Here is a 15326-nt window from a genome sequence, read left to right as displayed (position 1 = left end):
AAGACAAAGACTTTCACCACTTGCTTTGCATGAAAGGAAACCATTTCACCCCAGCCTTTCTTCCTCCATTTGTCTCGGCCTACCTGGGCCAAGGGTGTGTAGTGGGAGAAAGGAATACACTCTCTCTTTTACACCTAATTTATCCAAACACACACACCAAGAAAGAATGCTTCCTCAAACCCCACACTCATGAGCAACAGCCACCTTCACACAGCATCCTTCTTAGAGCACCCTGAACAAGATATAGTTAAAAAAAAAAAAAAAAAGACTGTCCTAGATGGAAGAATCCCAGTTCAATTATAAACTTCTCTATCCAACTGTAGGGAGAAAAATGAGTCAAGAAGGCCCTATTTGGTCACTTGCTGCAAAAACAAATGGGAAGTTTAGAGCCTGGGGAGTCCTGAACTATTGGTTTAAGAGACGTTTGGGATTGCTGGATGGACACACGGAGATACTTGTTTTCCGGAGAACATTAAAATTGAATGTGCCAAGAAGCACTTAAAAGTGCACAGACAGTCTGGGCACAGTGGCTCATGCCTGTAATCCTAGCACTTTGGGAAGTTGAGGCTGGTGGATGGCTTGAGCCCAGGAGTTGAAGACCAGCCTGGGCAACATGGCAAAACTCTGCCTCCATAGAAAGTACAAAAATTAGCTGAGCATGGTGCCAGGTGCCTGTAGTCCCAGCTACTTGGGAGGCTGAAGTAGGAGGATTGTTTGAGCCCAGGAGTTGGAGGTTGCAGTGAGCCCAGATTGCACCACTGCATTCCAGCAGGGACAACAGAGTGAGACCCTGTCTCAAAATAATAATAATAAAATAAAGGTGCACAGACTGATGAACTCTGGCTGATGGCACAAGGACTAGACCGGACTTGAGCTCCTGGAGAATCCTTCATCTGGTTCTGATGGCCCCCCTCTTACAATGTGGCAGGTGTTTTTCCTTACCATTTGGACAGTAAGCTTCTTGAGAATTAAGACTTTAAACATTCACCAAATATCAATTGTATACCCAGCACGTCATGCACTGTATCGAGCACATTTTTGTGAAAGTGAAACCATCCAAAGCCACTAGAAATTTTACAGCAAAAATTATCAGTTAAAAGATGAATAATTCATTTAAACAAGATTAAAAATATAAATTCTGAATATAATTTGTGTAACTACTTCACATTAGCAAGCTTATAAATGCATTTAACAATAGAATGTGTCACAAAAATTAGCCTCGCATGGTGGTGTGAGCCTGCAGTCCCAGCTACTCAGGGGACTGAGGCAGGAGGATCATTTGATCCCAGGAGGTCGAGGCGGCAGTGAACTGTAATCGTGCCCCTGCACTCCAGCCTGGGGGACAGAGCAAGAAACTGTCTCAAGAAAAAAGAAAAGGATGTGTCATTTGTAAACCATTTTTTTTTCTTGCTCTTAAAAAAAAACAGCCAGCACCTAATTCTACTAATTTTACAGGTATGAAGGGCCATAATGCTGAACCATAAAAATGAACTTTAAAAAAAAAGAGTGCTATAATATTTAGGTGTCAAAAACTACCTTACTATGAAATATGTATACATATATACACATATGTATAAAATAAATGGGGTATTTCATTAATGATTTAGTAAGTCTTACAATGTTTCTTTAACTGTTATTTGGGTTAAGAGAGACCACTATAAAAGCAGAGATTCCTGTAAACACTGAAAAGTAATACAGTGACTGAATTTGCCATAAAAAGTTTCTAAATTAGTCTACTAGAATGCAAACTCCATGAAGGCAGGGAATTTTTTTTTCTACTACTTTTGTTTATTGCTGGATCTCCAGTGTCTAGAACAGCACCTTCCCCAGAGCAGGTGCTTAATAAATCTCTGTTGAATTAATAATTTTTTTTTAAATTAAAGTCAACAGTCCTGTGAAAATCCAAGTTGTGACTCTTAAGTAGGCCCAAGGCCCCATGAGTAATCAATGGTCCTCTGGTTCTTGCAATTTACAAAGAATTTTAAGTTGGGTAATTCAGGCCCCAAAAGCTATTTTTAGAGCAAAAACTTCAGAATGATTTTCACATAGAACCAGAGAATTTAATTCACTTCATTGGTATAGCACTGACTGAGCTCAGTGAGAAATACCCCAGATTATCATTGATGCTTCCATTTGTTCAAACTGCTGAATGTGAAACCATGTAATTGTAACATGGTTTCTTAAACCTTTTCAGGCAAGAGTTTAATGGACCATTGAAAATATTTAAGTAAAATTTTACTGTCACAACAATTTGAATTGTCCTGTGTTTTTCTTAGGTCCAACCCTTATTAATAATAACCCATAGCTACCAGGTATTAAACGTTTACTATGTGCTCATTGAGATGGGTGCACACATTCTCACAAAAATTTCACAGTGACCCTTGAACGGGTATTATCCTCATTTTGTACCTCAGGGAGGTTAAGTAACTTACTCAAATTCCCCCAGGTGGTGGTAGAGCTGGAATTTGCCCTATTCTGTCTGACTTCAAATCCTGGTTCTTTGGGCTACCTGTGGGCTACCTGTTTACCAATATCCTACTAATGGGAAATGTTGTGCTAAGTGATAAATATAGTTGGAATTTTAAAATATTTGGAATAATTTTTATGTGTAAATAATTGCTTATGCTTCATGAAAGGGTAAAAAGACCAAGCATTTTCAGAGCCAAAGAACCCTGAGTTCAAATCCTGCTTCACCAAAGCGGAATTTGACTATCAAAGCTGTAAGATTTGTTCTTGGGTTCTTACCAAGTTTAAAAAGAAGAAACTGAGGCCAGCACAAGAAGATCCAATAGAAAGCGTTTATTCAGGCTCCTAGGCAAGGTTCTGCGGTCCAACAGCGGGGGCCGGAGAAGTCGCACAGACTCCTCTCAGATGTGGGGTTTTATAGGGAGTGAAGGCCTCGATTGGTTGTGGGAGAGCAGGACTACTATTGGGTAAGGTTACAAGCCTTTGTTTGCATACAGGACTTTGCTGCTATTGGTTAGAATTATTTGGCTGCTATTGGCTAGAAAGACTTGGCTGCTATTGGCTAGAAAGACTTGGCTGCTATTGGCTAGAATCACAAGACCCCGCTTGCATACTGGGTTCTTTTTTTTTTTTTTTTTTTTTTTTTTTTTTTGAGACGGAGTTTCGCTCTCGTTACCCAGGCTGGAGTGCAATGGCGCGATCTCGGCTCACCGCAACCTCCGCCTCCTGGGTTCAGGCAATTCTCCTGCCTCAGCTTCCTGAGTAGCTGGGATTACAGGCACGCGCCACCATGCCCAGCTAATTTTTTTGTATTAGTAGAGACGGGGTTTCACAATGTTGACCAGGATGGTCTCGATCTCTTGACCTCGTGATCCACCCGCCTCGGCCTCCCAAAGTGCTGGGATTACAGGCTTGAGCCACCGCGCCCGGCCGCATACTGGGTTCTTTAAGGGAAGGCCAGGCTGAGCGAGAAGGGGAGAAGGGAACATGCCCGAGCACGTCCGAGCTGGCGGAAAAAAGAGGCGGCGGGGTGTGCGTCCAAGCTCCCGGCGAGGCAACCGGCCTTACAAAAGCATCCTTGCAAAATCCTTTCTGAATGTAAGTTTCTTTAAGTGTACACATAAAGATAAAAAACCAGATCTTCTTGGGGTGGTTGGGAGGGCTACGGGATGTAACGTGGGGAGAAAGCCTGGAATGGAGGCTGGCACAGGTGAGTGCTCTTTAAGCCTAAATTGTCTTCCTTCTAACGGATTTGCTAAATTGGCACTGTGCTGATTTTTTTAAGTGTTTAGTTCATCCTTGTAATACCATAATTACAGAATATAATGACATTGCATTCTCTACGACTACAAAGTAGAATTTATAAACTGATAGAATATGAGTTGGAAGAAGCTTTAGGAGCCATCTGTTCCAATCTCTTCCATTTCCAAATGAGGTCCAAAGAGCTCCGATGACTTGTTTCCAAGTTTTCACAGAAAGTTAATTGCAAAGACAGGACTAGATCTTGCGTCCCTCCCACCCCCACTCCCGCTATACCCTCAGCTTTTGCTTCACGTTACACAGGCATGGCAACGCATGTAATTTACTAACAATTAAGCAGTATAAAATAACCTCAATTTAATTGCATCCAATTAACAAGCCAAATTAGCGTTTCATATGTACACTATTAAACTAGTTGTCTGGCTTCCAAAAGAAATAAAACACTGTTTCAAATAAATCTAGCATTTTAGTGAACAAAGCTACTTACAATTTAAATCACCTTTCCTATAATCTTCTTTATATGGAATTAGACATTAATCTCCATTTTAAAAGAAATATTTTCTGCAACTATCAGGATGCAAATTCATGCTGTATTTAAGTAGTAAAATTTTATCTCTCACAAAACATGGTTCTCTATGATTTGTATATGTGTGTGTGCATACATGCATACATGTACATGTATGCACATTGACAGATCCCTAATTAAACAGAAATGAAGGTGTGTCTACATTTACCTACTGCCCTAGTTTCAAAAGTCTCACCCTTTTTCCTAGGCTTCTGAACTCAACAGAATATGCCACAATGCAAATAATAAGAGCTTCGATGATCTCCGGCTTGTTTTTACAGAGAAAATGAAACCATTAAATAAATCTTTGCCAAACGAAACACTGCATTTCAAATACTCTGCACTACACTATCTTTCCAGTATTGTCATGATTTTGATATAGCTGAGTATCAATTAAAAAGCAGTATTCTAATTAACCATGAAATGAATCATTGGTCCATTCCTTATATATGTATACCTAAAAATATAATTACCTTGTAATTTTAAGTATAAACATGTCTGTAAGTTGGTGTTTGATGGTCAGCTTTCACTACTAATATTTATAAATGTATTCTAGAACAAAAAAATGTTATACTAGGTTAAAATAAAATGCAATACTTTTAACGTTGTTCAAACTGACAGCCTGTCATACACATCTAGCCATGTTTAAATATTTTAATCACTTTTGTCACTTATTATTTTCTAGGGTACTTTTAAACACATCAATTAACAGGATAAAAGAATTCATATTATCATTCAATAGGGGCAAGTTTCATTACTTCTCTTTAGAATATTTTGGCAATCTAACTGTCTCCTTGCCACCAAGATATTCATCTTATATGCCCTTATCAGCTTTCTGAAACACCCACTTTATAGCATCACTCCTCTGCTCAAAAACCTTCAGTATGTCCAGCTTTCTCTGCAGGTCTTTGAGGCGCCACAAGATCTGGACCTATGTACCTTTCCAGGCTCCCAACTCCTCCTCTCCCTGGTACTATCCCTGTCCCCTCCCATTCCAGGTCACAGTATATGGAGCTCCTGCCTCCCTTCCTCACTTAACAAAATTCTACTTAACATTCAAGGCCCTCAGTAAAAAAAAGAATTACCTCGTCCCATTAGAACCCTCTAATCTTTCCAGTAGGAAAAAATCCTGCTTCCATTTATGCTCTACTCGCAATTGCAAGTGTTAATAAAGTTTACTATAAGCCATGTCTCTTCTAGATTGTAAAATGTTTGAAGTTGGAAATCATCATCCTTTTATCTCTGTTACTCATTCTGACTCTCAGTCTGACTGCAGAGCCCAAGCTTGGAACTACTGCATAAAATAGACTCTTTTGGTCACCTAAATTGAATTTCCTACATTACATAGATTATAAAACAGAAAAAAAAGTAATCAAATGATGCAGTGGACAAAATAAAGGAAAATGACTTTCACTAACCTGTTTCTACTCTTTTGCTTCATACTTACATGTCACACAGACCCCTAATCACATGGAAAGCAAGAAATCAGATCTAAATTTCTCCAAAGATCCTGATATTTTCAATCATGAGGAGAAATTATTGGGAGAATTGAATGTTTCAGTCCTTTGCTAGTTGTTTGAAAACATACAGATCCAGCTCACACAGGGTTCCAAAGATTAATTGGTTACTTCACACAGAGACCTTGTAAAGACTTCTGACTTGGTAGTTATTTATTAATTGAATCAATGATGCTGGCTATTTTTTGTTAACTGGAGTGCCAAATAAGTATTTTTAGAACTTAAATTCTTTGTTATTAAAAAAAATCTGCAAATAATAATAGTTAATCTACACGTAAGTCCTTCAAACTGAAGTCATTACATATAGAGTCATTAAAAATTTCCAGGTGCTCCAAGACAACCGATGTGGAAGCACTGGGAAGACACAGGTTTTACGCACAAGGTTCTTCCAACTTCAAGCCTCTGCCTTTCCATGGATCAGCCTATAACATGGTGATTTGAGGGTCAGCATGTGTCCTGATTTGCCAAAAGCAGTCCTCACATGTGCCAGGTTGGATAATCAGTCCTGTGGTCAACCTTCCTTCAAGGCCCCACATTACCTTTCTCTTGTTATCAGCCCCACTGGCTTGTTTTCAACTTCTGGAAAGGAGCTCCTTCTGTGGTTTGGGTCATTATTATACCGTGGGTATCTAGCACAAGGTCTAATCTACAGGAAATACTTGAACAACTGAAAGAGTGAATTGCATTGACCAACAATAATAGGGTGCTAGTCGTAGTACTTTGGATAGAGGATTAAGATTATACATGAGTGACAAGTCAAAAAGGTTGGCTCTCGGTGCTTCCTGAACTTACTTCCATCACCCTATGACCGAGAAGTGGCCAGTCAGACCCCCTCTGCTTTCTGCCCAGAATCACCCTCAGGCACGCAAACATCATATTCATCTCTTCTTCTCTCCAAAGCTCTTTCTTAAATAGATCTAAACAATTAGACCTCCAATTTTAAGCTGGTTGAAAATCTAAAGTTATAGACACTTGTAGAACAGAGCACATGTCATAGATAATACCTCAAATGATGAGTAATGGGAGCGTATATTAAGATAGCACAAATTCAGCCCAACTATCAGGCAGTTCTGATTCTATTCTAAATGCAGTCATGAAGCCAGTTTAGGCCTGTGTCTCTCTAATGTTGATATGCATGGTCCATCTCAGAAAAGCCAAAGATTGCACAGACCAAGAAAGCTGTTATCTTCTTTTGCACGATGATTTCGGAGTTGTGATACAATAATAAAGTGCTAAAATATTTTCCCAAATTAGTTTATGGCAGCTCATAGATACAAATGCTGGTTTACAACCTCTTTTTCATAAGCATTGCCATAAATATCATCAGAAAGCAATGCTTTTGATTGTGACCAAACACCAGGAACAAAGAGAAAATATTATTTCTCATACAATTACTTTAAAATAAGCATGATTTTATTTTCATAAAGTTTTCCTATTTTCCTTTCATCCTCTGGGCTCATCCACAGCTTCAAACACTGTAAATCCTACAGGTTTTACAGTACAGACCTCACCTGAATATTCACTAAAGTTTAGCTGCATATTAATAAGGACTATGCCTGAATGGTTCAAGCAAATCCATACACTCTGGATGGTCTGAAGTTCCTTATGAAACTTGAATTGCATTAAGTTGAGTTAGAAACTTCCTCTGCTCCTTTGTATAACATCATTTTAAAAGTTGTAACAGTTAAATACCAAGTTTTAGCCAAAATATGAATTCATGATGCATTCACATATGAATTGGAAGCATATCATTAAAATTTTCAAGTAGATATTTAAACTGTCAACCCTTTCTCCATCTACAGAACTAATGTATAGAGTTCTACTGATGCTGATCACATACCACAATGTGAAAACAGTGTTTATTTTTAACAAATAGAAGATGAGCAGCCTGTGTGATCCTCAGCCATGCATCCAGTTCACTTTTCCCTTATGATAATAATTACCACATCAGTTATTGCATTACTTTACATCCTAATGGGTTATACTTTCACTCATGCCAACTAACATTTTCTATCACTCTGTAAAACTACTTTTCCTATGTGAAGCTTTCAAATGGACTTCAGTTAATTACTGTTGATAATTTAAAAACTGAAACCCAATACAAATAGCATACTTGTTATAATTCAAAAACTGAAACCTAACACCACCGTACAACACAGTTATTTGTTATTGCTGCTGTTAAAATGAGCCCTGCTTTGAAAAAAATGGCAAATTTTGGAGTAAGATTTTTCATTTTAAATTAAATCAGCATAAAAAGAGTTAACCTGATTTTCTGAATAGTGACAAAGTGCCAAAAATTCAAGCAGACACATGCACCACTATACTACAAGGAACGTCCCCATATATAATGTCCTCTGTTTTGTTTTCATGGTAACAAGAACATTCACAAACACATCCCATGCAAAGGAGCCTGATCAATCAAAATATTCTGCTAGTTAAGCTTTCAATGTTATCAAAGAGCATTATTTTCCTATGTGATGATATACACATAGTAAATTTTTCACATTCCATGTTTAATAGCAATATACAAATGTTTTATGTACTTCAGCGGTATTTTACCAAACACCTCTACAAGGATCTAACCAATTAAAAATCAGTTAGAGCTTAAATCTGTAAGATCATTAATATACCACCATTCCTAAAATTGTCCCCAAATCAATCACACATCAATTTATTCTTAAATATCCTTGTATAAATATAAGCCATCTCTAATAGCCGCATAGAATACAATCACTGTAGCAGAAATACAGATGCCAATAAGCAAATTGTTTTATGCCCTACCTAAGCTCCACGCAAGAAATTGTCTCAGACAATGTTCAAAAGATTCATCATTGTAATGTAATATTTTTCTGTATATAAGAAATATACTGCATGTTTCAAACCTAGTGGTCAAAAGGGATTATGACACTTGAAACAAACACACTATCATCAAGTAAATGCTGGTAAATCCCTTTCAGCTCACAATGAAAATGTACAGTTGTCTTCTAGTACCATGACTCCTTAGGGTTCCACAGGTAATTTTCTCTTAATAATGAAAATGATACCCACTTTACTCACAGAAAGGGCATTTCTGTTCTGACAAGCTATGTGGCCTATACCCTAAAATTCAAACCAATCTACTCATTCCACAATCTACTTTGTTAAAAATCTGCTTTTGGCACTCTTATAAGGTGAAAAAGCAATGAGGCATTTGCTACATATGTAGCAAACATAAGTGATCTGTATGTGTAAATATTTAAAATAACTTGGTTTGCTCAAGGACAAACATCACCAAATATTACTGTATCACTGGAGGAAACGTTTCTAATAAAGTTAAATGGGCTTTTTCTGGGAGGACAGATCATTGCAAATTTAATTAAAATGGATCTTATTAATATTTCAAGTAATTTCTGGGCTTGATTATGCACTACAAAAGAAACAACTGTACTGAAGAGAAAAATCAATAGCCCTTGACTAGGGCTCTGGGTATGCTAGAAGAACACAGTTCTCTTAGGAATTATCGAGGTCTACCCTTAAGGTTCGGGGCAAGTACCAATATTCATTTGGAGGCAAATTGAGTTATTTTAAAAATGGCAGAAAAGGAAGGAGAAAAATCAGTTCAAATTTTCCATTATAATAAAAGTACAGGAAACAAGCCTTTCTATATCATTTTAGGCCTAAATAACTGCAGAGAATAAGGGTTTTGCAATATCAGTTGCACACACAGCTTCCTATGTGAATGCTAAACCATTACAGGTGTCCTAAGGCCTCCAGTGAAACCTATTACCAACAGATTCCTCCGGTCTCCTCCAAGCCATCCCCAGTACCCCCTATCCGCCCACACATTATTGCTCCTCTCCTCCAAACGTCTTGGTTAAGGACCCGCTCTCTTCTCTGTACTCCCGAGGTTAAAGTGCCCCCGTTCTTTTGGCATAGCAGGTTACAAGCTTTCCCGTTAGGGAGACTAGTGCCTGCAGTCCTTTTTAGTTAGATGCTTTTAAGTCAGAGATGAGAGGAGCCACTTGAAGAAATCCTCCTTCCCTTCTTCCTTTCCCCCACTGGGAACCAGGTCCTTGAAGGGCAACACCCAGGGACGCTTCCTGACCTTCTATCCCCTCACCCAATTTGGGCTTGGAGGGTTGGGGTCGCATTTTCTCGTGTCCTCTGCTGCACTGGATGTGTTATGTAAGAGAGACAGAACGCGGGAGGCACATGCGTATAAAGCGCACCGATGTGTGATAACAGCTGGGGTAGGAGGGCTGATCTGGAGTCCACCCCCCACCAAATACGACAGACCCCACACATGCACATCAGCACCCCCTCCCCCACCCTCGCACATACACGCGCGCGCGCGCGCACACACACACACACACACCCAGAGCAATGTTTTCCTGTCTCACCCCTACCAGTACCAGAGGCACAGAATGGAAAGGCGGGGGGTGGGGGTGAAAGGAGGTGAAAGAGGAGGAGCAGCAGCAGCAGCACATCTGCTTTGATAGCAGCCGGCAGTGCCGCCGCGGCACAGAGCCCCTCGTTAACCCCCTTCCTGTGGCTGCACCACGTCATGGAACATTCCCGGAACGGGCCAACGTTCCACCCACTTCAGGGAACAGACATAAAGGCGCAGACCCAGCTCCCCACAGTGCACAGCCCAAACACACATGTCCCTTCCCGATCCCCGGCCAGACGCACAGACAAACACGCATGCAAACCGGCCCCACCAGTCTCCACGCGCCAGGGTCCAGCCGGCAGCGGCCAGAGCCGCTCTGCGGCCGGTGCACCCGCAAGGCGAGGGCGCCTCCGCCTGAACCTTCCATCGAGACAGTCCCCTCCTTCCTCGCTTCCTTCCTTCGCTCCTTCCTTCCTTCCTTGCCCGGGAGGTAAAGGGAGTCACTGAAATGCCTGGAGCCAGCGCCTTCCCTGCGCTCGCTCGGCCGCAGGCCGGCGGCCCGGGCCTCGCGCCGCCCGCCCGCGCCGCGCGCCGCGGCCCCCTCCCCCGCTACCTGACAGCGGGCCGCCGCCGGCCGCCGCAGCCGCAGCGGTGGCCGGGCCGTGCGCGCCGGTGCACGTCGCTCATTAGTAAGCAGGCACATTCCTGCCTCCAGCGCTCCCGCGCGGCCCCCTCCCCCCCAGGACATTACGCAAAGCAGCCTCCCCTCATCTGCATAGATCCGCGGCCAGGGTATTCCCCGCATTTCCCCACGCGCCCGACCCCCCTCCCGCGGTCTCCCCATCCCCGCCCCCTCCGACCCTCACCCTCCGGCCACCAGGAAGGGGCTGGGGGCGCTCGCCGGGGAGCTGGGGACAGAGTTCGGCGGCGGCGATTCCAGTGTGAAGTGAAACAAGCTCCCAGCGCCGAAGGAGGCAGGAAAAACCCAGCGCCCAGGCCACTTACCGAGCCGAGGAGGGACCTAGATTCCCGCCGCTCCGCTCTCCCAGTGGCCGGTCCGCCCTCCGCGCACCCCGAGGCTGCACCCAGCACCCCACAGGCGAGACGTGGAGGAACACTGTGAACGAGCCAGGAGACCCTCCAAGTTGCTCCGGGCTCCGGGGAGCGTCAAGGTCCAGGACACAACTTGGCAAAGACTTGTGCCACAGTCACTGAAGATGTTTGAGACCCTCCTCCGGGGAGCGACGGCGCTCGGCTGCGCCCCGCTCTCCTCCTCTCCACCCCCTCACCTCCAGCCCGCCTCCCGCCGGCCGCCCGCCTCCGGGCCGCGAGCCCCTCGGGTGGCTGTCAGCTCCCGGCCACCGCCGGGTGACAGGGGCGGGAGGAGGGCGAGACACGGCGGCCCGAGCCCGAGAGGGCGAGGGGGATCCTCGCAGCCGCGGCGGCCGCTCACCTGGAAAGTCACCGCTGAGGAGGAGGAGGAGGAGGACGGGGAGGAGGAGGGAGAGGAGGAGGGGGAGGAAACCCCCCTGGTGCCCTTGCTCTCGCTGCCGCGGCGGCCGCTCCTCGCCAAGGCTGAGCGTGTCTGGTGGGGGGTGTCTGGTAGCATTTCCTTAAGGACAGAGGGAGGGCGGGCGCGGAGGGAGGGAAGAAATCCCGACCGCCAGCCCAGGCTCCTCTTGCCTTTATTTATTTTTCTGACACTGTACGGAGATGGGCCCGAGGCAGGGGCCGCGGGGCTCAGGCGGGAGCCGCGAGGCCCGGGCCGCAGCTGTCTGCGTGCGCGAGCCGCAGCGGCCGCCTCCCCTCCCGGGCTGTGGACGCACCGGGTTATTCCTGGCAGCGCCTCCCCGAACAGAAGTTACTAGGAGGAGTGCGCGGCGAGGGCGGACGGGGGGAGAGGCAGTGGGAGGGAGGGAGGAAGAGGGAGAGACTCAGCCAGCGACGTCATCGGATCCCCCAGCGTGTCCCAGGGAGGGAGGCTGAACCAGAAAAACCAGTCTGGAGCCAGCGAGCGAGGGAGGGATGCGCGGCGCGCGGGGCGACGGGGGAGGAAGGCGGTCGGGAGGGCAGGGCCTGGCCCCGCGGCTGCCGCTCGGGGCGGGGAGATCGCGGCCGCGCACTCGCTCGGTCGGAGCGGGGAACTCCCCGGAGAGCCGGTCTCTACTTGTCATGCAAAAAAACTTGGGCTTCTCTGGGAGCCTGAGAATTTCCTTTAAGGATGTGGAAACCTCCTCCGTCCCCACCCCTTCCCCATTTCCCAGAGAATCATCGCCTGCCTTCCTGATGAACGGAATTATCTAATTAGTAGGGTCCTTAGATTTGGTCCAAGTACTCCGGATCCCCGGCCTCTCAACGCCCCTGCTGCCTCTACTCACAATTACGTTATCGGTCAAGAAAAGCAAAATCAGACTGTGGCTCCTGGCTGCGTTTCTGGAGCTTTGCAGTGTTTCCCTAGCACTTTCCCTGCCCTCGCGGGCGCGCGAACTTTTCAAGTGCTCGAAACGCCCGGGTGGCCTTCCCTGGAGTCACACACCAGGGTGCCCCCGGAGCCCCCAGCTCCGCGACCGCGGCCCGCCCTCGCTGGGGGATGCAAATAGGTGTGGGCAGCGGCGCGTGGAGCAGCTGCCGGTTTCCTGGTGGGCCGCGCTGGAACCCTGGGGGGAGCTGCCACCTTCAGCCTGTGCGCTTCCCTCTCCACGGAAGGGACCAAAGTTGAAATATCACCCAGCCCTGGGAGAGCGGGGCCGGGGTGGGGGGTGGGGGGCGGGGGGCAGTGGGGGCGGTGGAATCCCATGCGAGTGGGAGCTGAAGCTCTGGGCTTCCTACCCGGCCGGGCGACACCCGGGGGACACCGGGGCTCCGTCGGGCCGTTACCCTGTTTGTGTGGACTGGTGTACATCCTCGAGGGAGTTTCCCAGGGCGCCACGGTGCTGAGGCGCGACGAATGACTGCGGGGCCCGGCCGGCGGCCGGAGCGCCTCCCCGGGGTGGTCTCCCCTCCGAGCGGAGACGGCGCGCAGCCTCTCCTGGGCGCCCCAGCCCCCGCGCCCCACGGAGCCCAGCCGAGCGCCCGGGGCGCCGCGGGCCCCAGCGGTCCTCCCCACCCCCTGGCAGCGCCGCCGCCCTGCCAGGGGCGGAGTAAACAAGAGACGCGCAAGATTTGACCTGGCGCGACCCGGCTTTCTGGCCGGGGTTCCCCCTGAGCAGGTGACTCCGGGGGAGGCGTGGAAATGAGTCTCTGGAATTCCGGGCCAAAGACAATAACTGTGGTTCTGCTTTTAAACCAGGTATTTCACCAACAACTGCGGAATGTTTTGTGTCTCGAGTTTCAGATTTCTCGGAAAGGGACCAAATGTCAGGACATATAAAATATCCCCTTCTCTTTTCATTAAAAATGAATGCATTACAAAGGAAGGGCAGCCCCGTAAATGCCTGCGAGAACAGCGCTGCTGGTTTCGTTTTTGTTTTGTTTTGTTTTTCATCCTGACCTACAATCAGTGTATTTTTGTGGTCCCCATGCAATGGCTACAGTGCCGCCACCGCCGCCGCCGCCGCCGCCGCCGCCGTGAAGAGCAACTCTGCAAAATAAAGCGGTAATACATTTTTTTAAGTGATTTTTTTTCTCAGAGGAGAAATATCTGAACAATTTGGCATAAGTTTCACTTTGTCCTTCTTTTAGGTTGATCTCATTTAAATTCAGGGCCTACTTCCACTTAAGCAACTTCTTCTTTCATTGTATAGGTTCTTTAACATCCAGCCTTTTTTTGGCTTAACTTGAAGCCTTTAATTTAAAAAACTGTCCCAACATCATTTTCTTTTAAATGTATGCAGTTGCATTTTAAACATCCATTTAACACGCAAAATGTGATTTTTTTGAATTTTTTTCACTTTCAAACCCACCTGCTACATACTCCCAGAGACCATTTTATTTAATTGCTTAATAGAGAAAATTAAGCAGTTTCTTTAAGAATCCAATTTCCCTTCAACAAACACAACAGCAGCTGCCCAAGCTCCCAGAAACTAAGCAAGGCAACTAGCAGGCAGCGTTTTGCTTCACTAGAATGAATGTTAGTTGAGACCTTAAATACCTCTGAAAAAGACTAGATTAAAGAGAATAATGGGGATATTAAGATACTTCGGTAGTTATTTAAAATACTTTTAAATAACAGACATCCATTTTGATGATTAGATCCCACCATCAAAGAGGATCCCTGAAAACAGTTTTAGTCAAAATTTGACAAATTTTAAATAATTACTTTGTTTCAGAGGCATGAAGATGGAAAGAAGATAGCTTGCATTGAGTTGAAGTAAAGTAAAAATATTGTGAATATGTGTAACTAGGTGACATCCTCTCTGCTGGGAAGAATCGTATGTGTGTATGTGTGTGTGTCTGTGTGTGTGTCACAGAGAGAGACAGGGTCTTGCTCCATTGCCCAGGCTGGAGTGTGGTGGCACAATCCTAGTTCACTGCAACCTCTGCCTTTCAGGTTCAAGCGATCCTCCTGCCTCAGCCTCCTGAGTAGAGGGGAAGCCACTGCAGCTCTCGGGCAAATCAGCACCAGCCACTCCAGAGCCTGACCTACATAGGACTTATAGAAAGCGTTGTCTATTGTGGTTGGTTGTTCCTGTGGTCAGTCCCAATGGCCTACTGATTGGGGGTTTTTCTCCAAAAGGCTGCATGGCTTTTCTCCTCCAAGTGAATCTCCTTTATAACCCATATTTTATATCTATATCCCAGACATGCTATCCATATTTAGTTAATTTCCAGTTGCTTGCATGTAAGGGCAATAGAGTAATCGAAAAACTCTTCTCAGAAAACCCCCAAAGACAAAACTAGCATTGGTAGAAAACTGGACATGCAGCTCTAAGAAGCTCTACGGGAAATGAGGCTAGGTAGGGCACAGCTCCCCCAGCCTGGCACCCACAGGGAGCATCAGCAAGGAAGAAGGAATTTGCTTTTCATCATGCATCCTTCTTATCACTTCTCAGTTTCAAAGGAAAGGAAAATTTGGTAATCTGCATTTTGAGACATTAAGAAAGAAAAATAATTAATGGCTACATGGTTGTATGGCATTTTTCAGAGTGTTGTCAGAAAATCACTTTGATCTGAAATTACTTTCATTCAAAAAATATTTATTGAGTGCCTG

General features: G+C 45.3%; 1 protein-coding gene across 6 annotated transcripts in view; it reads right to left on the bottom strand.

The window, feature by feature from the left end:
* HIVEP2 (HIVEP zinc finger 2) overlaps positions 1 to 12573 on the bottom strand; it is a 195095-nt gene extending 182522 nt beyond the window's left edge. For 2 of the 6 annotated variants that reach the window (XM_064360615.1, XM_064360616.1), the window contains exon 1: positions 11183 to 11430. The gene's annotated coding sequence lies outside the window, so the exon portion shown is untranslated. Of the gene's footprint in view, positions 1 to 9892; positions 9911 to 10479; positions 10503 to 11182; positions 11431 to 11630; positions 11812 to 12555 lie in introns of those variants that run through there. The other 4 variants (XM_064360620.1, XM_064360617.1, XM_064360621.1 and 1 more) reach the window with 4 other exon arrangements.
* Between the last annotated feature and the right edge of the window lie 2753 nt (positions 12574 to 15326).

Source organism: Aotus nancymaae, unplaced genomic scaffold (genome assembly GCF_030222135.1).
Source record: "Aotus nancymaae isolate 86718 unplaced genomic scaffold, 86718_ANA_hifiasm-v0.15.2.pri h1tg000040l, whole genome shotgun sequence".
Classification (NCBI taxonomy): Eukaryota; Metazoa; Chordata; class Mammalia; order Primates; family Aotidae; genus Aotus; species Aotus nancymaae.
This window is presented reverse-complemented; position numbering and strand designations above follow the sequence as displayed.